The sequence below is a fragment of the Pleurodeles waltl genome, chromosome 5 (genome assembly GCF_031143425.1).
Source record: "Pleurodeles waltl isolate 20211129_DDA chromosome 5, aPleWal1.hap1.20221129, whole genome shotgun sequence".
Lineage (NCBI taxonomy): Eukaryota > Metazoa > Chordata > Amphibia > Caudata > Salamandridae > Pleurodeles > Pleurodeles waltl.
In genome coordinates this window covers 54,128,046-54,152,224 of record NC_090444.1, presented here as the reverse complement: position 1 = coordinate 54,152,224, position 24,179 = coordinate 54,128,046, and positions in this window count along the sequence as shown.

Genomic DNA, 24,179 nt, shown 5'->3' with positions numbered 1-24,179 from the left:
GTATCAGATACAAAGCAGGATAAAACCCAGAATGGGCAATGTGTTGTGATTGCTGTTGAAGGGAAATTTAACAGAGTAGGCATACTTGCAACCAAGATATGGGTTTAGGCATTTGTTATGGCACATCTAGGTCCCAGACGGTAGATGAAATGGCGCTATATACACTGCCCCTTTTCTGTTTGGGTACACGTTTTGTTAATAAATTGACAGCCTCCAGTCATACAGGTTGTGGAGAGTAGGAAGTGACATACCGCTGGCTTGTGTCATCATGGCGGTAGGTGATGTACACCACCGTGCAACTGTTCATTAGTTAACATTGGTGTCTATGGAAACCTTGGCCAATCATTATCACCGCCGGCGGTGACGGCACACACCTCTGCGGTCTACAACACCATTTTTGGTTGCCTATGCCACTTGACGTCTGCACCTCCAGATGGCCACTACTCCACTGTGTGTGCTCCTGTGTCCTGACTCTGGTCCTGGAAATGGTACAGGCTACAGGGGAACGGGCCCCGGCCTTCACATCGAAGGAGTTGAAGAAGCTGGTGGACGTGGTCCTACCCCTCTGAGCAAAGCTGTATGGGCGACCAGAGGGCCAAGTGAGTTGTATTAATGCATCCTAGGAATGTGTGCCAATGCATCAGATGCTTTTGCGTGTGACTGTAGAATGTGGGCATGGATAGGTGCAGTGTGCCAGGCCATATGTGTGTTGGCTCATGGATGACAGTCATTTTGCATGGTACATTTGCAGGTGCTGTTGTATCCCATATGTTAATGGTGCGCCACCACTCACAGCTACCTTCTCATCTGTGTGTTACCTGCAGGATAGTGCCCATCAGAAGAAGAGATTCTGGCGAGCCATCCCCAAAGAAGTGGCAGACCCTGGAGGTCTACAGCAGAGGAGCACCCACTGCAGGAAGCGATGGGGGGACCTGAGACGCTGGTCCCGGAAGACTGCAGAGGCCCAGCTCGGGATGGCCTCCCAACGAGGAAGGGGTGCCTATCGGACCCTGACACCCCTAATGGCCCACATTCTGGCAGTGGCCAATCCGGAGTTGGATGGGCTCTTGAAGGCAGCACATCAGACACTAGGGGGTGAGTACCACCACTGTTCAGATTGCTTTTTGTAAAGTATAGCTGGGTGCAAAAAGGTGGTTGGCAAGTAGTGGCGTGGTCGTACACAGGTGTGTCTATGCAGGCTTCCCCCTGTCCATCAGTGGGATTGTGAAGTCTGCTTGGAAGGGGTTGGAATTTTGCCCTGTAACAGGTCCCATGGGTGGGCTATTGGTTCTGATGTATGTCCTCTGAGACAAGTCACATTGTGGTGGAACAGCATCCCTCTCCATTGGGCCAACTCAACTATTTGGAGATGTAGGGAACAGATGATGATATAGTTGGCCAGTAAAGTGTAGGTAGGTCAGTGTAGTTTGGGAGCTAGATCATCAATCAAAGGTAGCTACCTTGATGTAGTGGGTGATGTTGAGGAATAGTGTCTGGGATGGGTGGGAGTGCATTTGTGCCAACATGCCATTTAATCAGGTATTGACCCTCTTGTGTGCATTAGCATTCACAGTGCCATGTCTGGCCTACACAGATCTTTTCAGGGTATGGCCTCCTCTTTGATGGCAGCCAGTTTCCCTGGTCTTTCTGTCACCTCTCCTACCACCTCTGCCCCTTCCAGCACCCCACTCCCTTCACCCATCCCAAGCACACATACAGACAAGCATGCACCCAAGACAACACACAAGAAACACGAAGAGGAACACAGGCACCACACGTCTGACCACAAGCAGGCACACATCCAACCTCCAAGTGCACACACAACAACATCCATTTTCCGCACTGTGTCACCCACCCCCTCTTCCCTGTCTGTCACCTCACCATGCACACCCACATGCTCTGCATCCTCAGTCACTGCTCCTGCCCCCATTCTCGCAGTCACCACAACTGCTAACATGCACTCATGTACCCCAGAAACCACAACTGCACTCACCATGACAACTTTCACAGACACTTGCTGTACATTCACCAGACCTGCAGACACACACACAACATCCATCTACACTAGCTGGCTGTCTTCTCCCACTGTTTCTGCCCCTCCTCTCAGTAAACACAAACGCACCCACTCATCCATGCAACAGCCTTCCACCAAACATAAGCAGACGAAGCATGCACCTGCATCCACTGACAGAACGCCTACACCACATACTTCCCTCCCTCAACCTCCACTCCCAAACCTGTCTACAAAGCCCCTCCATCTGCACCTAAGAAGCTTTTCCTTTCCTGTGTCGACCTTTTTGTTGGAAAATGGGTTATTGATAGGGCAGGTAGGTACCTACACCTAGCAACAAGCCACAAACCTCCACAAAAGTACAGTTAGGTCTCAGTAAATTAATCCCAGCTCTACCCTTGGTAGCTTAGCATCGAGCGTCAAGGCTTAACTTAGGAGACAAAGTGTAAAGCATTCAAATATCACAAAACAGTAATTAAATAAAACACAGGAAACAGTTTAAAAATCCAAAACCAATTTATAAAAATAGCTTATATTTTTATCTTTAAAATGACACAAAAACGATTAAAATCGGTTCAGGGGAACCGGAGATATGAATTTTTAAAGTATTATTATTTTCTAGCGCATAGAAACAAAAAGCGCCAATCGGGTCATCTGGTTGCACCAGGACCGGGACAAAGTCAAACTATCAGGCCGACCGCGATGGAGCCCTGCTCGGATACAGGTCGCGGGAAGCCTCGGTTAAAAAGTTACCTTCTGACTTAGTCTTTATTTTGAAGTTTTTCTTCACCGGGACGAACCTGCCAGTTGGATCCGACCTCCTGGAGCCCTTGTCCGGATACGCGAAGTCGGTTTCCTCGGTGGTGATTTCTACCTTCGGACTTAGTCGTTTTTTCGAGATGAAAATCCTTCGACCGGGGTAAACCTGGATCTTGATCCGACGTCCGTGGAGCCCTTCTCGGATACGATGGCTGGAAGGTCCCGGTCAACTTTTTACGTTCGGACTTAGTCTTTTTTTCGGATGTTTTTCTTTACCGGGACGAACCACGAAGTCAGGCCGGGTCGCGGTTGAGGCAAGCCGGCTAGAATTTCCGCGTCGGGTCGGTCACTTTATGGAGCTTTTTTCCAAAATTTCTCCAATCTTTTCCAAACTTCTGGGGCTTCACCCAGATGTTCTTTTAAGGTTCTTTTGGGGTCCACAGCTCACCCCAAGGGTCCAGAAGTTCTGTGATGGTCCTTGGGAAGTGCGGACTTCAATTCCCAGAGTGCACCTGGCGCAAACTCCTTTTTGGCCACTGGGCAGTGGTCAGCTGGTCACTTTTTCAGGAGTTGGTGCAGGGGACTCTGGTTAGCAATTTTTCACCTGTAGCAAGCAGGGAGTCCCTCCTTGAACCAGTGGAAGCCAGGCAAAGTCCTTCTTGTGGTGAAGCCCAAGTGTGCAGCTGGTGCAGTCTTTCTGAGTGCAGGGTCCAGGTGCAGGCCAGGGGTCCAGCAGGGCAGTCCTTCTTCTTCTTTAGTTCCTTTCTTGTTGAATTCTGGAGGGGATCTGAGGCGTGGGTGCAGGTCTGCCAGTTTTATCCTTGCTCCTGGGTGAAAAGCAGGGGGGCCCTGGTCCTCCAATCAGGGACAGGGTCGTCCCCCTGTGATGACCACTTCCTGGGAAGTGTGGCAAAAATCCATCCCAGAAGGCAATAGTCTCTAAAAATCCAAAATGGATGAATCTGATTTTTAGAGGAGAGATCTGGCTGAGCCCACCCACTGGTGTGGCTAAAAATCATAAACACACCCCTCTCCTGCCCTCTCCTAATCTAATCAAGGGGGCACCTAGCTGTCTGGGGTTGCAGGATGTGGGGGTGTTGCTGGGTGCTCCAGATGTCCTTCTCTGCCTTTGAAGACCAGTTTGGCAGCCCTCCCCCTTCCTGCTTCCCCATCTGCTGAGGGGAGATTCTCTCCCCCAAGCACATTCCTTTGTGTGAAGTCAGGCCACTTCACACCTCATTAAAGTAGCCTGGCAGAAGCTGCTGCAGGCTGGCCAATCAGAGCACAGGAGCAAAAACAATGCAGAGCTGAAATTGGCAACTTTTTAGGTAAAGTCTAAACTTTTTACCTGCACTAGTTATATTAAATCCAACAACTGGAAGTTGTGGGATTTATTATAACAATCAATTTGATACCAAATTCTTGGTATGTAACATTTAAGGAGACTTTAAAATTTAAAATAAAGTCTGCCCATTCTAGCCTATGAAGGCCATTTACTTCAATGAGGGAAAAACGAATTTGGCTGTTTTTACCTCACCAGGGCTTATAAATCTATTTTTATAAAGTCCCTGCTTATAGTTACATGGCACCCAGCCCTAGGGGCACATAGGGCACACCTTAGGGGTGACTTATATGTAAAAATAAGGTAGTTTAAGACTTTGGAAGTACCTTTAATTCCAAAGTCGAATTTGCATATAACTTTAATTTAAAAGCAGCCAGCAAGGCAGGCTTGCTTTTAAAATGACACTGGGCACCTCAGCAATGCACCTAGGTGTGCACCACCTATGCTGTGGTCCCTAAACCTACATGCCCTACCATATACTAGGGACTTATAGGTAGGTTAACTTAGCCAATTATAATTAGCCTAATTTGCATATCCATTTTACACAGAGCACAGGCCCTGGGACTGGTTAGCAGTACCCAGGGCACCATCAGAGTCAGGAAAACACCAGCATAAAGTGGAAAATGGGGGCAAAAAGTTAGGGGGCCTCTGCAATCAGCCCCAGTTTCTCACACAACCCCCCCCCCAGCCCACACGCCCAGGAGACTCAGCCCAACCCTGGGAGAGTCTTCCTGGCTTGTTAGGCGAGGAAGACAGTGAAGAAAACTGGCTGTCTCTTTGCAGGGCCTACTCTGCCTTACATCCTCCTGTCAGGGTCTCTCCCTCTGGGTAGTGAACCCACCCCAACAATGAAAGGACCCATTTCAAACTGAAACTTCCCTCTAGGGGGGTCTTCCTCCTCTCTCTCTGCCAACTTGGGTAGTGAGGTGCCCACCTCCCCTACTCCTAACTTTGCTAGGGCAACACCTAGCTTACCCAAAGAGGTCACCCAACACTTGAGCAACCCCACCATGACCAATAGGGTCAGGGGGCCTACTTTGCTATTGGCCCTGGGGTCTGCCTCCCAGGCCAAGTACAGTGCTGCCAGGAAGGCTAGCACCCAGCAGAGGCTACTGACAGCTGTCAGTACCCAGAACCACACCCTAAGCTCTCCACTGACAGGTGGCTGAGCTGCTTTAGGGGCTTCTTTGGGGTCCTGGTACCCCTCTTGCTGTCTAGAGTGGGGGGCTACCACCTCCTGTGGCAGACACCCTCCTTCCACTCTCCCTTCTGTCAGTGCAGGGGCAACACCTTGCATCTGGACAGCTGCCTGACTACTCAGGACTTCCTTGGGGTCAGGTGAGGCCTCACCAGTGCCAACTCTGGGCTGCCCCCCTACTGGGGCAGAAGGCCTTTGGCTCCCTGGAACTCTCTTTAAGAGTGGCCTACCCTTCCTTTTCTTCTTTCCTTTTCTTGGGGACCCCTGTCTCCTAACTGTAGGGACTGACTCCCCAGGACTTTGGGTTGGGGGGGCGCCCTGGGCGACCACCCCATCTGTGACCAGACTCACCTCTGGGAGGTCATTGCCCAGGATACAATCTAGGGGAAGGTCAGCACTGACTACCACCCTAATCCAGTCAAGGATACCCTCCCTCTCTAGGGGCACTATGGCTACAGGTTTGGAGGTGACCTCCCCTGTGGCTATCCTGACTTTCTTTGTCTTTCCTGGGACATACATGTCTGGGGTCACTAACCGGTCACTCACTACAGTGTGACTGGCACAGGTGTCTCTCAGGCCAGTGGTAGGGATCCCATTCACTTGAATGTGGTGGAAGTGCCTACTCCCACCCTCAGGGATCACCAGCTTACCATCTGGTCCTGTCTCCCAGCACAATGCTAGGAGGATTTCATCATCTGAGGAATCCTCCTCTATGGCTACACTGGACAGCCCAGTGCTAACCACCTTCTTTGGACAGGCTGCATCTCCTCTGAAGTGACCTGTCTGCTGACAGTCAAAGCAGGCCCTACTGTCCAAGAGCTTTTTTAACCCGGGGTCTCCCTGTCTCTGCATGTCAGAGTGGGAGTGGGATTTACTCTCCTCCTTCTTAGGGTTCTGGGGTACAGAGGGAGTCTCTGTGGTGGGCTTACCACCTCCCTCCTTAGGTTTTTGGGGACCTGTCCCCCCCTTCTTGGAGTCTCCCCCCTGGGACTTGACAACCACCCTGGTTCTCAACCACTCATCAGCTGCCTCCCCTAGCTCTCTAGGGTTGGTCAGCTTAGAGTCCACTAGATGCTGGCGTAACCTTTCTTGGATACAATTGGTCAAGATGTGCTCTCTCATGATCAGATTGTATAACCCCTCATAAGTATTTACTTTGTTGCCAATAATCCAGCCCTCTAGTGCCTTTAGTGAGGTGTCCACAAAGTCAACCCAAGACTGGGTACTGACCTTCTGGGTGTCCCTGAACTTCATTCTATATTGCTCTGGGGTCAGACCAAACTTCTTGACTAAGCACCTCTTCATACTAGGGTATGAATCTGCCTCCTCCCCCCTTAAGGTCAGAAGCCTATCCCTCCCTGAGTTGGGGACCAACTCCCACAAAAGGGAACCCCAGTATTGAGGCTTAACCCTTCTCATTTGGAGTGCCCTCTCAAAGGCCCCTAGCCACTTATCTATGTCATCCCCCTCTATATAAGCAGGAACTACCCCCTTGGGTAATCTGGGGCAAACTCCCCCACCCATGGACACCTCAGCTTCTTTATCGCTGCTTCCATCTCTTTTTTCTTTGTATGCCCACTTTTTCTTCTCTAGGGCCAGCTTCTCTGCTTCCAAAGCTATGTAGGCTAGCTGGGCTTCCAGCTCTCTTTCCCTGATGGATGGGTTCTCTCCTCCTGAAAGGACCCTCTTCCTACCACTAGCTTTGGGTCTGCCCCTAGTGACTGTGTCCAGTGAGGACCGTTCCTCCTCTTCCTCTTGGGGTCTGATGCCTTTCCTCCCCTGAGTGGTTAGAGTTAGCATCATCCTCTTTTGGTTCCTCCTCTGGAGCTTCCTCTGTCTCTACCTCTTGGGCCTCAGCCCATGCTGTCAGGGATTTAATCAGGATTTCCTTCCTGAGATTAGTGGTTGCAGGCAACCCCCTCTCAATACACAACCCCCTAAGCTGGACTACTGTCAGTGTGGGTAGGCTAGCCAGATCAAGCTCCATGGTTCCCTAGTTTTGTGTCAACAAAAACTTTTTGCAAAAATTGGTAACAAGAATTTAGAAAAATTACAAAAATTCAATAATTGAAATTAATCCAAATTAATTTAAAAAAAAAATTAAAATTACAAATTAAAAACAATTTTTGCACTAGGACAATTTAAAGGATTTTTAATTTGTTTTATCTAAAACTGTAACGTGATATTGAACACAAGTACAGGATCCCGTCGCTGCTTCCAATTATGTTGGAAAATGGGTTATTGATAGGGCAGGTAGGTACCTACACCTAGCAACAAGCCACAAACCTCCACAAAAGTACAGTTAGGTCTCAGTAAATTAATCCCAGCTCTACCCTTGGTAGCTTAGCATCGAGCGTCAAGGCTTAACTTAGGAGACAAAGTGTAAAGCATTCAAATATCACAAAACAGTAATTAAATAAAACACAGGAAACAGTTTAAAAATCCAAAACCAATTTATAAAAATAGCTTATATTTTTATCTTTAAAATGACACAAAAACGATTAAAATCGGTTCAGGGGAACCGGAGATATGAATTTTTAAAGTATTATTATTTTCTAGCGCATAGAAACAAAAAGCGCCAATCGGGTCATCTGGTTGCACCAGGACCGGGACAAAGTCAAACTATCAGGCCGACCGCGATGGAGCCCTGCTCGGATACAGGTCGCGGGAAGCCTCGGTTAAAAAGTTACCTTCTGACTTAGTCTTTATTTTGAAGTTTTTCTTCACCGGGACGAACCTGCCAGTTGGATCCGACCTCCTGGAGCCCTTGTCCGGATACGCGAAGTCGGTTTCCTCGGTGGTGATTTCTACCTTCGGACTTAGTCGTTTTTTCGAGATGAAAATCCTTCGACCGGGGTAAACCTGGATCTTGATCCGACGTCCGTGGAGCCCTTCTCGGATACGATGGCTGGAAGGTCCCGGTCAACTTTTTACGTTCGGACTTAGTCTTTTTTTCGGATGTTTTTCTTTACCGGGACGAACCACGAAGTCAGGCCGGGTCGCGGTTGAGGCAAGCCGGCTAGAATTTCCGCGTCGGGTCGGTCACTTTATGGAGCTTTTTTCCAAAATTTCTCCAATCTTTTCCAAACTTCTGGGGCTTCACCCAGATGTTCTTTTAAGGTTCTTTTGGGGTCCACAGCTCACCCCAAGGGTCCAGAAGTTCTGTGATGGTCCTTGGGAAGTGCGGACTTCAATTCCCAGAGTGCACCTGGCGCAAACTCCTTTTTGGCCACTGGGCAGTGGTCAGCTGGTCACTTTTTCAGGAGTTGGTGCAGGGGACTCTGGTTAGCAATTTTTCACCTGTAGCAAACAGGGAGTCCCTCCTTGAACCAGTGGAAGCCAGGCAAAGTCCTTCTTGTGGTGAAGCCCAAGTGTGCAGCTGGTGCAGTCTTTCTGAGTGCAGGGTCCAGGTGCAGGCCAGGGGTCCAGCAGGGCAGTCCTTCTTCTTCTTTAGTTCCTTTCTTGTTGAATTCTGGAGGGGATCTGAGGCGTGGGTGCAGGTCTGCCAGTTTTATCCTTGCTCCTGGGTGAAAAGCAGGGGGGCCCTGGTCCTCCAATCAGGGACAGGGTCGTCCCCCTGTGATGACCACTTCCTGGGAAGTGTGGCAAAAATCCATCCCAGAAGGCAATAGTCTCTAAAAATCCAAAATGGATGAATCTGATTTTTAGAGGAGAGATCTGGCTGAGCCCACCCACTGGTGTGGCTAAAAATCATAAACACACCCCTCTCCTGCCCTCTCCTAATCTAATCAAGGGGGCACCTAGCTGTCTGGGGTTGCAGGATGTGGGGGTGTTGCTGGGTGCTCCAGATGTCCTTCTCTGCCTTTGAAGACCAGTTTGGCAGCCCTCCCCCTTCCTGCTTCCCCATCTGCTGAGGGGAGATTCTCTCCCCCAAGCACATTCCTTTGTGTGAAGTCAGGCCACTTCACACCTCATTAAAGTAGCCTGGCAGAAGCTGCTGCAGGCTGGCCAATCAGAGCACAGGAGCAAAAACAATGCAGAGCTGAAATTGGCAACTTTTTAGGTAAAGTCTAAACTTTTTACCTGCACTAGTTATATTAAATCCAACAACTGGAAGTTGTGGGATTTATTATAACAATCAATTTGATACCAAATTCTTGGTATGTAACATTTAAGGAGACTTTAAAATTTAAAATAAAGTCTGCCCATTCTAGCCTATGAAGGCCATTTACTTCAATGAGGGAAAAACGAATTTGGCTGTTTTTACCTCACCAGGGCTTATAAATCTATTTTTATAAAGTCCCTGCTTATAGTTACATGGCACCCAGCCCTAGGGGCACATAGGGCACACCTTAGGGGTGACTTATATGTAAAAATAAGGTAGTTTAAGACTTTGGAAGTACCTTTAATTCCAAAGTCGAATTTGCATATAACTTTAATTTAAAAGCAGCCAGCAAGGCAGGCTTGCTTTTAAAATGACACTGGGCACCTCAGCAATGCACCTAGGTGTGCACCACCTATGCTGTGGTCCCTAAACCTACATGCCCTACCATATACTAGGGACTTATAGGTAGGTTAACTTAGCCAATTATAATTAGCCTAATTTGCATATCCATTTTACACAGAGCACAGGCCCTGGGACTGGTTAGCAGTACCCAGGGCACCATCAGAGTCAGGAAAACACCAGCATAAAGTGGAAAATGGGGGCAAAAAGTTAGGGGGCCTCTGCAATCAGCCCCAGTTTCTCACACAACCCCCCCCCCAGCCCACACGCCCAGGAGACTCAGCCCAACCCTGGGAGAGTCTTCCTGGCTTGTTAGGCGAGGAAGACAGTGAAGAAAACTGGCTGTCTCTTTGCAGGGCCTACTCTGCCTTACATCCTCCTGTCAGGGTCTCTCCCTCTGGGTAGTGAACCCACCCCAACAATGAAAGGACCCATTTCAAACTGAAACTTCCCTCTAGGGGGGTCTTCCTCCTCTCTCTCTGCCAACTTGGGTAGTGAGGTGCCCACCTCCCCTACTCCTAACTTTGCTAGGGCAACACCTAGCTTACCCAAAGAGGTCACCCAACACTTGAGCAACCCCACCATGACCAATAGGGTCAGGGGGCCTACTTTGCTATTGGCCCTGGGGTCTGCCTCCCAGGCCAAGTACAGTGCTGCCAGGAAGGCTAGCACCCAGCAGAGGCTACTGACAGCTGTCAGTACCCAGAACCACACCCTAAGCTCTCCACTGACAGGTGGCTGAGCTGCTTTAGGGGCTTCTTTGGGGTCCTGGTACCCCTCTTGCTGTCTAGAGTGGGGGGCTACCACCTCCTGTGGCAGACACCCTCCTTCCACTCTCCCTTCTGTCAGTGCAGGGGCAACACCTTGCATCTGGACAGCTGCCTGACTACTCAGGACTTCCTTGGGGTCAGGTGAGGCCTCACCAGTGCCAACTCTGGGCTGCCCCCCTACTGGGGCAGAAGGCCTTTGGCTCCCTGGAACTCTCTTTAAGAGTGGCCTACCCTTCCTTTTCTTCTTTCCTTTTCTTGGGGACCCCTGTCTCCTAACTGTAGGGACTGACTCCCCAGGACTTTGGGTTGGGGGGGCGCCCTGGGCGACCACCCCATCTGTGACCAGACTCACCTCTGGGAGGTCATTGCCCAGGATACAATCTAGGGGAAGGTCAGCACTGACTACCACCCTAATCCAGTCAAGGATACCCTCCCTCTCTAGGGGCACTATGGCTACAGGTTTGGAGGTGACCTCCCCTGTGGCTATCCTGACTTTCTTTGTCTTTCCTGGGACATACATGTCTGGGGTCACTAACCGGTCACTCACTACAGTGTGACTGGCACAGGTGTCTCTCAGGCCAGTGGTAGGGATCCCATTCACTTGAATGTGGTGGAAGTGCCTACTCCCACCCTCAGGGATCACCAGCTTACCATCTGGTCCTGTCTCCCAGCACAATGCTAGGAGGATTTCATCATCTGAGGAATCCTCCTCTATGGCTACACTGGACAGCCCAGTGCTAACCACCTTCTTTGGACAGGCTGCATCTCCTCTGAAGTGACCTGTCTGCTGACAGTCAAAGCAGGCCCTACTGTCCAAGAGCTTTTTTAACCCGGGGTCTCCCTGTCTCTGCATGTCAGAGTGGGAGTGGGATTTACTCTCCTCCTTCTTAGGGTTCTGGGGTACAGAGGGAGTCTCTGTGGTGGGCTTACCACCTCCCTCCTTAGGTTTTTGGGGACCTGTCCCCCCCTTCTTGGAGTCTCCCCCCTGGGACTTGACAACCACCCTGGTTCTCAACCACTCATCAGCTGCCTCCCCTAGCTCTCTAGGGTTGGTCAGCTTAGAGTCCACTAGATGCTGGCGTAACCTTTCTTGGATACAATTGGTCAAGATGTGCTCTCTCATGATCAGATTGTATAACCCCTCATAAGTATTTACTTTGTTGCCAATAATCCAGCCCTCTAGTGCCTTTAGTGAGGTGTCCACAAAGTCAACCCAAGACTGGGTACTGACCTTCTGGGTGTCCCTGAACTTCATTCTATATTGCTCTGGGGTCAGACCAAACTTCTTGACTAAGCACCTCTTCATACTAGGGTATGAATCTGCCTCCTCCCCCCTTAAGGTCAGAAGCCTATCCCTCCCTGAGTTGGGGACCAACTCCCACAAAAGGGAACCCCAGTATTGAGGCTTAACCCTTCTCATTTGGAGTGCCCTCTCAAAGGCACTTATCTATGTCATCCCCCTCTATATAAGCAGGAACTACCCCCTTGGGTAATCTGGGGCAAACTCCCCCACCCATGGACACCTCAGCTTCTTTATCGCTGCTTCCATCTCTTTTTTCTTTGTATGCCCACTTTTTCTTCTCTAGGGCCAGCTTCTCTGCTTCCAAAGCTATGTAGGCTAGCTGGGCTTCCAGCTCTCTTTCCCTGATGGATGGGTTCTCTCCTCCTGAAAGGACCCTCTTCCTACCACTAGCTTTGGGTCTGCCCCTAGTGACTGTGTCCAGTGAGGACCGTTCCTCCTCTTCCTCTTGGGGTCTGATGCCTTTCCTCCCCTGAGTGGTTAGAGTTAGCATCATCCTCTTTTGGTTCCTCCTCTGGAGCTTCCTCTGTCTCTACCTCTTGGGCCTCAGCCCATGCTGTCAGGGATTTAATCAGGATTTCCTTCCTGAGATTAGTGGTTGCAGGCAACCCCCTCTCAATACACAACCCCCTAAGCTGGACTACTGTCAGTGTGGGTAGGCTAGCCAGATCAAGCTCCATGGTTCCCTAGTTTTGTGTCAACAAAAACTTTTTGCAAAAATTGGTAACAAGAATTTAGAAAAATTACAAAAATTCAATAATTGAAATTAATCCAAATTAATTTAAAAAAAAAATTAAAATTAAAAATTAAAAACAATTTTTGCACTAGGACAATTTAAAGGATTTTTAATTTGTTTTATCTAAAACTGTAACGTGATATTGAACACAAGTACAGGATCCCGTCGCTGCTTCCAATTATGTTGGAAAATGGGTTATTGATAGGGCAGGTAGGTACCTACACCTAGCAACAAGCCACAAACCTCCACAAAAGTACAGTTAGGTCTCAGTAAATTAATCCCAGCTCTACCCTTGGTAGCTTAGCATCGAGCGTCAAGGCTTAACTTAGGAGACAAAGTGTAAAGCATTCAAATATCACAAAACAGTAATTAAATAAAACACAGGAAACAGTTTAAAAATCCAAAACCAATTTATAAAAATAGCTTATATTTTTATCTTTAAAATGACACAAAAACGATTAAAATCGGTTCAGGGGAACCGGAGATATGAATTTTTAAAGTATTATTATTTTCTAGCGCATAGAAACAAAAAGCGCCAATCGGGTCATCTGGTTGCACCAGGACCGGGACAAAGTCAAACTATCAGGCCGACCGCGATGGAGCCCTGCTCGGATACAGGTCGCGGGAAGCCTCGGTTAAAAAGTTACCTTCTGACTTAGTCTTTATTTTGAAGTTTTTCTTCACCGGGACGAACCTGCCAGTTGGATCCGACCTCCTGGAGCCCTTGTCCGGATACGCGAAGTCGGTTTCCTCGGTGGTGATTTCTACCTTCGGACTTAGTCGTTTTTTCGAGATGAAAATCCTTCGACCGGGGTAAACCTGGATCTTGATCCGACGTCCGTGGAGCCCTTCTCGGATACGATGGCTGGAAGGTCCCGGTCAACTTTTTACGTTCGGACTTAGTCTTTTTTTCGGATGTTTTTCTTTACCGGGACGAACCACGAAGTCAGGCCGGGTCGCGGTTGAGGCAAGCCGGCTAGAATTTCCGCGTCGGGTCGGTCACTTTATGGAGCTTTTTTCCAAAATTTCTCCAATCTTTTCCAAACTTCTGGGGCTTCACCCAGATGTTCTTTTAAGGTTCTTTTGGGGTCCACAGCTCACCCCAAGGGTCCAGAAGTTCTGTGATGGTCCTTGGGAAGTGCGGACTTCAATTCCCAGAGTGCACCTGGCGCAAACTCCTTTTTGGCCACTGGGCAGTGGTCAGCTGGTCACTTTTTCAGGAGTTGGTGCAGGGGACTCTGGTTAGCAATTTTTCACCTGTAGCAAACAGGGAGTCCCTCCTTGAACCAGTGGAAGCCAGGCAAAGTCCTTCTTGTGGTGAAGCCCAAGTGTGCAGCTGGTGCAGTCTTTCTGAGTGCAGGGTCCAGGTGCAGGCCAGGGGTCCAGCAGGGCAGTCCTTCTTCTTCTTTAGTTCCTTTCTTGTTGAATTCTGGAGGGGATCTGAGGCGTGGGTGCAGGTCTGCCAGTTTTATCCTTGCTCCTGGGTGAAAAGCAGGGGGGCCCTGGTCCTCCAATCAGGGACAGGGTCGTCCCCCTGTGATGACCACTTCCTGGGAAGTGTGGCAAAAATCCATCCCAGAAGGCAATAGTCTCTAAAAATCCAAAATGGATGAATCTGATTTTTAGAGGAGAGATCTGGCTGAGCCCACCCACTGGTGTGGCTAAAAATCATAAACACACCCCTCTCCTGCCCTCTCCTAATCTAATCAAGGGGGCACCTAGCTGTCTGGGGTTGCAGGATGTGGGGGTGTTGCTGGGTGCTCCAGATGTCCTTCTCTGCCTTTGAAGACCAGTTTGGCAGCCCTCCCCCTTCCTGCTTCCCCATCTGCTGAGGGGAGATTCTCTCCCCCAAGCACATTCCTTTGTGTGAAGTCAGGCCACTTCACACCTCATTAAAGTAGCCTGGCAGAAGCTGCTGCAGGCTGGCCAATCAGAGCACAGGAGCAAAAACAATGCAGAGCTGAAATTGGCAACTTTTTAGGTAAAGTCTAAACTTTTTACCTGCACTAGTTATATTAAATCCAACAACTGGAAGTTGTGGGATTTATTATAACAATCAATTTGATACCAAATTCTTGGTATGTAACATTTAAGGAGACTTTAAAATTTAAAATAAAGTCTGCCCATTCTAGCCTATGAAGGCCATTTACTTCAATGAGGGAAAAACGAATTTGGCTGTTTTTACCTCACCAGGGCTTATAAATCTATTTTTATAAAGTCCCTGCTTATAGTTACATGGCACCCAGCCCTAGGGGCACATAGGGCACACCTTAGGGGTGACTTATATGTAAAAATAAGGTAGTTTAAGACTTTGGAAGTACCTTTAATTCCAAAGTCGAATTTGCATATAACTTTAATTTAAAAGCAGCCAGCAAGGCAGGCTTGCTTTTAAAATGACACTGGGCACCTCAGCAATGCACCTAGGTGTGCACCACCTATGCTGTGGTCCCTAAACCTACATGCCCTACCATATACTAGGGACTTATAGGTAGGTTAACTTAGCCAATTATAATTAGCCTAATTTGCATATCCATTTTACACAGAGCACAGGCCCTGGGACTGGTTAGCAGTACCCAGGGCACCATCAGAGTCAGGAAAACACCAGCATAAAGTGGAAAATGGGGGCAAAAAGTTAGGGGGCCTCTGCAATCAGCCCCAGTTTCTCACACTTTTTGAACCCACTGGCCCACCCTGTCTTGTACCTAAATGCTCGATTGGCCTCCCCAAATCCACTCCTTCCTTGTCAGAATCCTCCCCAGTCTCCCCTTCACAGTCCTGTGCCCCTTCCCCAGGGAGGAAAAGAACATGTAGGAGGCCTAATCCCTCTCCCACCCCCGGTCCAAGCCCACTCCCACTCCTTCCCATGGCAAGCCCAAAACCCCACCCACTCGAAACCTAAGCCAAAGTCCCCCACTTCCAAGCTTGAGTTCCCAACTTCACCACCCCTTACCCCTGCTCCCTGAGGTGCCTGCCTGCCCCATTGATGCCCCTTCCCTATGGAGGCCATGGTCATTGTAGGAGTCAAGTGGGGGGCTTGTGGCCTGGCCCATGGCCTTGTCTGTACATATTTTTGTGCCTCCAGTTTCTGGTTAAATGTATCTGGCCAACAGGCATGTTGGTGCAATGTTCTTCTGTAGTCCTACGTTTTAATGGGGGAGGGTCGTGTACACAGTTATGGGCTTCGTATTTTGTTTCTGTGCATGTGTCAGGTAAGTATCTTCCTGTACAGCTTGTGTACCTAGTTTGGGGTGTGTGTGTAGGTTGGGGTTTTCGTGGTGAGGGTGTGTGTGTAAAGGTGTTGGTGTGTGTGGGTGTGGTGGTGTGTGTGTAGGATGTGTGTGATGTGTGGGTGGGTAATTGTCCCCTTTCCTCCCTTGTGTGCTAGGTGGCTATACTCACTGTTGTCATCTTTGTCAACGGTCACGGTCCTGGAGGAATATCGCAAGGATTACCACTGGAATGATTTCCAGTTCATGCTCCATGTCGGCAGCGTCTATGTCCCTGCAGTGAGTGTTTCCTTATATACGGCTTTCTTCTGCCAGGCTTTGTGTGGCAGTGGTCTGCACCTGAAATGTATGGTGAGTCGTAATACAGTGGGCGGAAAGGGCCTTTCCGCCAGCCTGAATATGTCCGCCGCTGCTCTGGCAGTAGCAGCGATGAAGTCGCTGGTCTGTTCACATTTTCCCACTTGAGTCATAATACTGCATTCTGGACTGCCACCCTGCCGGCGGTCCCACCGCCACCGCGGTCCAACACTGCTAAACTCATAATGACCACCTAAGTACTGGTAGAATTGGCATCATGGGTCATCTTAGCAGGTTGGTCATAGCCTCACTTACACTTACATGTCAACAACACTACTTCAGCACACACACAAAGAATTTCACAGTATCCGTTTGTGACCCCACAATCAGTGGAGCCTGGGCAGAAAGGCAGGGAATTCAAGGTAATTCTGTTGCTTGAAAACTCCTTAAGTTTCTTCCACATTATAGCTGACACCCTGTATAAAAATACGACCTTCAGACTCCTTAGTTCACTTCTGGGCCTGCAGAAGACTCCCACAGGACTGCCTTGCTGCCAGTAGCATTGTGTGTACTTCAGAAGACTACCCGGCTGCTCTAAAAGGTCTACCCTGCTACCTGAAACATGACCTGTGCCATCAGAGGACTGTCCTGATGCTTGAGACCTGCTTTTGTGCTTGAACCCAGGACGACCATGGTGACTCCAATGACTCCATGGCTGGCCTCCTGATCAGAGCTTGCAGAACATAAAAGGCTCTGACCATCTGTAACCAGCCTGAGTGAGTCATAGTCCTTCAAGTGGTGCCCTTCCAGTCTTGGACCCTTGGAAGAGGTACTAAAGATGCCCAAATAACCCAAATCCAACTCTTGGGTCTTAAAACATTTTCTACCAAAAAAGTGGTCTGAGAACTAGGAGGAGACCGGGACCTTCCAGGTCACCTATTCGTCCTAGGTGCATCACTGGTCGCCCTGACTTTGTGGTAGCTCCCAGTATGCTCTTCAACACAGCAGCAAATCCTCTTCAGCTGCTTCGGACGGAGTATCACGCTTTGTGGAGCTCTCGCTGGCTACAGCCTGCGGGCCTCATCATGCAAGAGATTTTTGAGTTGAAAAAAAGAGACCAAGTCAGAACATAGAAATTTTCACGACTTCATCCAGCGGCTTCCCAACGATGGTGCCTCCTCCTCGTAAACCACCAGCTGCGATGCCCCTGAACTTCACCGCCTCAAGAAATTGTTTCTCAAACTTTCTTTTAAGTTCCAAGATAAATGGAGCCTGGGCCCAATGTTTCTGTATCCAAACTGTTTTCTAATGCAGTTAGCCACAACATTTGACTTTGCCCTTGTTTCATGTGATGTTCATGAATAGTGCTTTGATCTTTTAGGCACTGGATTTTACTAAAAACTTTAAAAATTCATACCTTTGGTTTACTGATCTTTTTTTGTCGTTTGGTATCAAATAATTTAATACATTTGACTTTACCTTTTTGAATTAGTGTGGGGATCAGTATTGCATTTTCACTTAATTACTATTTGTGTGCTTCATAAATAATTTACACATTGCCTTTAAATTAAGCTTGGCTACTTTTGTGCAATAACATAAGTATTTTTAAAGCACACGTTAATCCATTAGGGTGTCATGGAGCTGACTAACAGATGTTTATTGTTACTCAATAGTATGGATTTTATCAACCTCATAATAATGAAAGGCAGAGGGTACACACTGGGATTTGAACCTGTGACCATTAGGTCAAACACAGGCCTTTAGAGTTGACACATTAGTCCACTAATTCACCAGAACCTGCTAATACTACCAGAAGGTTAAGCACAGAATAATTTAGTGACTTTTTGTATTTCACTCAAAAAAGAATGTTGGTTATTGCTTGAGTATGGCTTCACCCCAACAACCAAAAGCCTAATTTCTCATAAAGAGGCTGACATTGGATTAGAGTGGGAGAGGCATAAGAAGGTATCAAAGTGGGGTGGGGCTGACAAGTCTAAGTAAGATAAGATTAGGTTGATGTGAGATTAGAATGGAATGGGTTGATGACAGGGTGAGGCTTATATGGGGTTGGAGTAGCCTGGGATTAGTCTGGCAGAGGTTGGAATGAGATGCAGTGAGACTGGCATTGGATGAGCTGAGGATAGTTGGTGTGAGCTTCACATGGAGTTGGAGTACTCTGGATTTCATCTGACACAGGATGACTTGGGATGCAGTTAAGCTGACATTGGATGGGTGGGCATAAGTGGTAGGGGTTAGGCTGAACTGCCAGTTCGAGATGCAGAAGGATTTTGCGCTTACAGAGGTAGCAGTGGGAGTAAACATGAGCGTCTCTAGCATGCACTTCAGCTGATTCAAGCTCCATATAAGCTGCAGTCCCTAAAGTCATCAATGACACGGTTGACTTAAGAGAAGCTCAGTTGGGAGTACTAGATGTCCATCAAGGAGGTGGCCAGAAAAATAAGGTTCAACCATACCCAAAAGGCTCAGAGTAACTGTTTTTTCAACTATTCATCCTTCTATGCCTCCATCTACTCTTCCATCCATCATTCTTCATTCTCTTTATCCATCAACCCTATTCTCTATCTAACTTCCCTTGTTGCTTTTTGTTCTTTTTCCATCCATTGATTCAAACTTCCATCCATCTGTATCCCCATCCATTTTCTAGCCATCTGTCTCTATATCCATCTATCTTTCATTGGCCTATCCATCTCTGCTTCCATATATCCATCCTCAATCGATCCTTCTCTAATTCTTCAATCTTTCCATCTATCCATCTCTGCATCCATGTGTCAATGCATCCATCATCCTCTCTCCATCCTTTTCTAAGTTATCCTTCCTTCCTTCTCTCTTTCCTTACCTCCATATACCCATCTCCCCATCCATTCTTCCTCCATCCTTCTATAAACCATCTTAAACGTCCTTCTCTAAATCATCCATCCTTCCATCTATACATCTATACAGCTCTGCATTCATACATCCATCTCTTCGCCCAGCCTTCCGCCATCCTTCTTTAAATCATCCATCCTTCCATCTATCCGTCTCCGCATCCATACATCTGTCTTTTCTCCATCCTTCACTAACTCTATCCATTACTACCATTCTTCCTTCCCTTGCTTCCATGTGTTCTCCAACACCACAAATGCATTGAGTATTTCAGAAGTATTTATGACCTTTTGGTTGGAGACCAATGTGTCCAATCAAAGTAAGATCTGCCAGGTGAGTGGCAAATCTGGAAAGAGGTGCAAGGCTCCTCTTCAACCGTTTCCTGCTGTGAGCACCCCTTTTGAGCGGGTGGGCGTTGACATTGGGAAGCCTCTTAATCCCAGGAGAGTATGGGCAACATGTTTATCTTGATCTTGATGAACCATGCCACCCGTTACCTGGAAGCTATTTCTCTGAGGACAGTGACTGCACCCAATGTGATCAGGGCACTGATGGAAATATTTACCTATGTGGGGTTCCCCAAGGAGGTGGTATCTGACAGGGGTACCAATTTCATGACTCTATACATGAAGGCCATGTGGAATGCGTGTGTGTTAAATACAAGTTCACTTTGCCTTATCACACCCAAACTAATGCTTTGGATGAAAGGTTCAAACATACCCTGAAGGGCATGATAATGGTCTCTCAGAAGAGGGCTGTGTCTGTGCTTACACAATGGAGTATGTCTGGGTTCAGGGCAGGAAAGGCAGGGCCTTGTACACTACAAAGACTTTCTTTTGAAGTCTGCCTATTTCGAAGGCAGAAATGATTATAGGTATTAGCCTTTGAGACCACAACTTCACAACATTTCTGGTTTGAGGACATTCTGCCAGGGAGAAGAGCTCGATGTTGTTGGAGGAACTGCCACTCTGCCTTTTGCATTGCTGTGCTGGCCTGCTGCTGGCTGCTTCTGCCCTGGGAGTGAAAGGACTGGACTCGGCTTTTTACATCCTGCTTTCCAAGGTTCTCCACAAGCTTGAACTGAGCTTGCCTCCTGTTAAGAAGATTCAGGGACATCAAAGAATTCATGTGCCAGTGCTTGGGTTCTTCTGCTGAGAGTCCTGACTTGCCAAATGGTGCCAAATCCAGTCCTTGAGCTCTTGGCAGTCAAAGCTGAAGAAAAATCAACACGCTGGGCCATAGTGACTGAAAAATGTATGCAGTGCCTGTCTTGCAGCTGCGGCTTCGATGCATCACTTGTTTCAGCGCAGATTAACCTTTTCCGTGCGTATGGATTTTCCACACATCATCCCTAAGTGTCATTTTATTCATCAACTCTACTCCACAGTAAGGAGTATATAGGAGGCTGGCCAGGTTTGTATTGGGTACCTAAGGTACTTACACCTTATACCAGGTCCAGTTTATTAGTGAAATGTAGACAGTTTCTAGAAGGCAGGCTCTCTGGGGTAGTGTGGATGAGCAGCCACGGCCGAACTAGGAGACATGCCAAGCTCATGCAATACCACTCCAGTCACACAGTACTCACATACACAAAAGAAAATACTCTGTGTTACAAAAATAAAGGTGTTTTATTTTGGTGACACAAATGGCAAAAATACCATATAGACTATACTCCCTTAGGAGGAAATAAAAACACAAATGACATACACTATTATGCCGAAATAGCTGTAAAAACAGTTAGAAAACAGAAAACCGCAATAGTTAGAAATGGGCCTGGGGGAACACAAACCATATACAATGAAAGTCGAATGTGAAAGTCGGTTTCCCACCTAGGCAAGTGTAGTGTGTAGAGGGACGCAAGAAGTGGTAGAAAACATCAAAGGTAAGTAATAGAACCCAACCCAGAGTCCAGGAAAGCAGAAGTAAATCACAGTAACTTTCCTAGAACACACAAGAACACGAGAAAGAAGATATTGCAAGAGCCAGAAGAGATTACATGACTTCAAGACACCATCAATAGATTCCTGAACCTGAAGACCTGTGGAAGAAGGGGACCAAGTCCAAGAAGCACTGAAGAGTCCAGGGAGAACAGGAGGCCCCGCTAAGCCAGATGAAGGTGCAAAAGAAGAACCACCTGTAAAGAACAACAGTTAGTACTGCACCCAGGAAGACAGATGCGGCTTCCTGGCTGGTGCAGAAGATGTCCTACGGCGGATGGATGATTGCACTCTGGTTTGTGTCACTGGATTCCGCCAACAAGCCTTATCACACGCAAAGTTTGCGATTAGCGGAAAAAGGCACTGCCCGGGACAACAAAGGTGCAAAATGAGGCCCACGCAGCACTACAGATAATGGATCCCACGCTGCCGGAGAACCAAGCAGGAGGCTGTGCATCACAGGAAGGAGTGCTGGGGGCTGGAGCTGCACAATGTATGAAGAATTTCATGGAAGGATGCCAACAAGCCTTGGCAACAGCAAAACACGTGGTGCATGGGGGTACTGTCTTGCGTGGGGAGGCAAGCTCCTACCTCCACCAAAGTTGGACAGCTGGATGTCAGGACCATCAAGACCACTTCATTTCACCACCGGTGATGCTGGATCAATGCACTTTGTCAGGGGAGGGGACCTAACCACCGATCGTAACTGCAGATAGGTGCCCCCTGGAGCAGGGAAGTGACTCTACACTTCAAGGGAGATTCCTTCATTCTTGTGGTGCAGGCTGAAGACAGGCTGCCCTCTGAGGATGCACGACCAGGAAACAGTTGCAGTTGCTGGCAGGAGCTAAAGATAAAATGTTGCAGAAGTCGTCTTTGCTTCTGTGTTGCAGTTGTAAAGTTCCTGGAGGGTCCAGATGCAATTTCTTTGGCAAGAAGGTGAAGTAAAGGATACAGAGGATTCATACTCGAGTCTTGCAATCCGAATCTGAAGAACCACCCGAGAGAGAGACCCTAAATAGCCCTGAAAGGGGGATTGGTTAGCTACACAACTAAGTACCTACCAGGGAAGGTCTCTGACGTCACCTGCTGGCACTAGCCACTCAGATGCTCCCAGAGTGCCCTGACAACTTGGAATCCATGATGACAAAACCCAGGGACCCTCTGGAGGCTCTCTGAGCACCACCCCTGGGAAGGTGATGGACAGGTGAGTAGTCACTCCTCTTCCCTTTGTCTAGTTTCACACCAGAGCAGGGACTGGGAGTCTCTGAACTGGTGTAGACTGCATTATGCAATGCTGGCACCACCTGTGCCCTTCAAAGAATTTCCAGAGGCACTGGGAGGCTACCCCTCCCATGCCTGTAACACATTTTTACAAAGGGAGAGGGTGTAACACCCCTTTTCCAAAGGAAATCCTTTGTTTTGCCTTCCTGGGCTCGAGCTGCTCAAGCAACAGGAGGGCAGAAACCTGTCTGTGAGTTGTCAGCAGCTGGGGCTGCCTGGAAAACCTCAGAAGGCTATAATAGCAATACCGGTGGTCCTCTAAGGAGCCCCCAGAGTGCATGGAATGATATAACCAATGCTTGCAAAAGCCTTGGGGTATAATTCCAACATGTTTGATACCAAAGATGCCTATGTTCAGAGTTACCATGATGTAGCTGGACACAGGTACTGATCTATGCCCAGTATAAATGTAAAATGGCGTCCCCTCACTCATAAAGTCCAGGGAAATGGTCCTGGAGGTCGTAGGAGGCACCTCTGCTAGTACAGTGGTGCCCTCACATACAGGTACTCCACACCCTGCCCTCAGGGATGCATCTTTTAGACTGAAAGACATATCTACTGATGAAGTGTGTGTGGTGTTTCTTGGTGGCACGTGGTAGTTGGTGGATCGTGGCCTGGATACTGCAGTACTTGGATAAATCCAGTATATTCTGTCAGCTACAAGTGCACGGACTATGATCGTGGGACATGACAGTGTGAAGACTCTGATAACCAACTCCGGCTCACCTGTGCTGTGCTGCTGCACGCAAGGTGGTCCATCTAATATGTGCTGCTGGAAATGGTGCAAGTGAAGCAAAGTTTACCCTCAGCAGCTATAGAAACTTTTTTTTAATTTTTTATGCACAACATAGGAAAATAAGATTTCTTTTGCTGCAAAGAAAATGTAATACTGCTTTTGAATTACTGTAATCTGAAGACATTTTTTAAATATAAAAAGATGAGTACAAAAATAAAAAGAATAAAACACTGAAAGAAATAAATTATTTGCAAAGAAAAGTATTGTTCCGACACCTATTTACTTATCTATTAATTGTATAGATACCCCCATTACCCAGGGGAGTCCTGGCGCTAGCAAACTAAGGTACATATTTATAATTTTTTAGCGCCGCATTGCCGTCATTTTTTAACGTTAAGGCTGCACAAATGAACAACATACAATTGTATTTTGTAAGTTTGCATCGCTTTTGCGTGAAAAAGTGGTGCAAATGTGGCGCTAATAAAGTATAAATATGGGCCTCATACCCTTTATACACCAACTCATGTACCTGATGGCTCCTGACAAAGCCCATGTAAATTAATGGATTTTCTACAGCCCTGCAAAATTTAAAGATTTCCGCCTCTTGGCATACCTCAGGTGGCAGTCTGTTCCATACCTGAGCTGTAGCCATAGAAAAAGCCCATCCTCCCAATCTTGCTCCACAATATTTAGATACCGCGATCAAACAGCTGGAGGCTGAACAATTCTTTATAGTCATAGGTGCACATGCGATCAGAAAAAACGGCATTGCTCACTGCGCAAGAGAGGTACTGCCAAAGAGTGTTTGCCCATTGCTCCATGATGTATGTCGTGGTCGTTGGAAGCAAAACGTGAATTACAGCTGAAAAGACCAATATATTAAGAGAGCTGACCCACCACCCCTCTTGATATGTGTGTAATTTTTTTAATGCATGAACTGGTGGGAATCCTAAAGCTGTTGCTAGGTCAGACCCTACAAAATCCCCCTCACTGATGGTCGGACCTCGAGAAGCAACATATCTAAGCATCTGATGAAAGATCCTGTTCCATGGTAGATACATTAGAAAGCAGATACATCTAACCTGAGAGTGGGGTTAGGGAGGATATATTCAACGCAGCTTTTCCTTTAATGTAGGCCTCACTGACATATATAAGCAGGGCTATTCACAAAGGTAGCTTACATTTATGAGTAATTCACATGTGTAATGTATTGTTGCACTTTTGAGTAACTTTACCA